This window comes from Arachis ipaensis, chromosome B10 (assembly GCF_000816755.2).
Source record: "Arachis ipaensis cultivar K30076 chromosome B10, Araip1.1, whole genome shotgun sequence".
Lineage (NCBI taxonomy): Eukaryota > Viridiplantae > Streptophyta > Magnoliopsida > Fabales > Fabaceae > Arachis > Arachis ipaensis.
The window spans coordinates 26052431-26054837 of NC_029794.2; positions in this window are offsets into that span (position 1 = coordinate 26052431).

The window sequence follows — 2407 nt, forward strand, 5'->3', positions numbered from 1 at the left end:
AACCAAGAGTGTGACATCTTAATTGCATTGTCCGAGGGAGACGACCCGAGGTTTAATTACTCTCGGTTATTTTTATTTGAAATTAAACTTTGATGGTGGGAGTTGGTTGCCGGTTTGGTCTATACTTGCAACAGAAGTTATTTTAAGTTGAACAAAAATCCAAACTGGTGCAATTCTCAATGCATCAAGTTTTTAGCGCTGTTGCTGGGGAAGTACAATGTCATGTTTTTGGTTGTTGTGAAATGTTAATTTTATAAATAGCTTTCTTTTTGGTTATTTGGTTGCTTTTGTTAATATTTAGGTTCTTATTTTTCTTGTTTATTGATGTCTTTTGCTTTTATTTTCCACTTTCTCTATGAGCTATCACCCTTGTTGCTTGGAGCTTAGTTGTGAGTATTTTGTAGGGTGTGATGGATTCAAATTGGGATTGCATCATGGAATGGGAAAATCGATGGAGGGAGGAGCAACTTTCCCCATACTACAACGAGCCAAATCCTCCCCCAAACCCTCCCAATGTGTATACCAAATCCAAAGATAAGAAAGATACCCCATACACAACCCCCAACCACCAAACCTTCAAGCACCACACCATCCACCTTCATGGAATCAAGATGTCTATACACCTTGCTACCAACCTCATGAACCACCACATCCTTATACACCACCTCAATACCCTCACCCACATAACACACCTTCCAACTATAAAACCTTTCTCCCAACCTTTGAACCTTCTCTTCCACTTAATTGTGAAGTTTTCTAACCCTTGCCCCAAGAACAACAAGACCTTCAAGCATTCTTTCAAGAGCAAGAAGGGTTCCTAAAGAAGCAAGGGGAGTTCATGGCTACCATAGCCGAAGCGGTAAAACGCTTAGCCTCACTACGCTCAAGCAATCAAGACATTCCCCTTGAGGAATGTGGAGGAGCAACGAAGGAGTGTAGTGAAGAGGAGAACGTGGAGCCTCAAGAGAAAGAAGAAAAGCTAGAACAAGAGTTGCAACATGAGGAGGAAGGTAGAGCTAGTGAACCGGAAGAGGTAAATGGAGAATTGAGGGAGTTTGATCAAAAAGTGGATTGCATCATCAATGATTTTTTGTCCACCTTGGTCAACCCCCTCAATGATCTTGAGGAACCATCCCCTCTTGAGTTTGAGGGAGATAGCGAAGAGTTTGAAAAGGGTGGAAGCATTCATGCAAGAGTCCAAGAGAGTGACTCCAACCCAAGGGCAATTAGAGTGGGTGACAATTTCCGCCATGAGTTTCGTAGGCCCATATCAATTTGCTATCTTGGAGACAGATCACCAACTTAAGGTGCTTCTTGGAATGTCAAATGGTGGAAGATTGGATGTTGGTTGTCAATGGAGTTCAAAACATGAATGGTGCAAGGCTCAATTGAGAGGATTCCAAGGTATAATTGGGTGCTTCAAAGGTGAGTTGGGAGATTTTTCATCAAAGTGCAAGAGCAAGAAGCAACAAGAGGATGATAGGGAAACCAAAGTGTGGGATCCGGGTATAAGTTTCAACAATCAACATTTGTGGATCCTAAACACCAACTTGGAGTTGCCTAAGAGTTTGACGCGCTTCATTTGGGACCCCGGATGAGCTTTGAAGAGCAAACATGGGTGGCAACTCAAGGATGAGTGGAAACATAAGCCACCTTGACAAAGGCTTCACTCAAAACTCCAACTTGAGGACTTAAAACCAAAGTGTCAGGTGGGAGACACCCCACCATGGTAATATCCTTCCAACCTTTCTCTTTTTTTACCCTTTTGCTTATTAAATTTTGTCCTTTTGATTAGCTTAGTTTGATTGATGTCTAGGTTTAATTTAGTTACATTTTGGTGTTTATTAGGTAATCTTAGTGGAATAACATGTTTTTGGGGTTTTAAAATGATTTGGGGCTTGAAAAAACTGTTTTGGAAGTCATGTCGGTGTCTTAGAGGAATTAAAAATTTTGCAGAAACAGGGAAGTGTGCCCACGCACAGGCTTGTGCCCATGCACACTTTCCCCAAATTTTGAATTCTGTGCGTACGCACAGGTCGCAGAACCCCTTCTGTTGGGAGCATTCGCACAAGCTGTGCGCGTAAACCCCCAAATTTTTTGCCCTTGTGGGTACGCACAGAACTTGTGCGTACGCACACATGTCCTTTTACCCTTTTCTATATAAAAAAAACGCTTTCTATGCATGCGCACAGTCCTGTGCGCACGCACACATCTTGAGACCCTCTCTTCCAGGAGCGCTCGCACACCCGGTGCGTATGAACGCTCCAATTTTTTTCATGTGTGCTTACGCACACTTTATTGTGCATATGCACAGGTCGCGATGATCTGGGCGTCAATAAAAAAGGATGCCCTATTTCGCCCCTCTCTCTTTTTTCTTCTTCTTTCTTTTATTTCTTCTTCCTTCTTT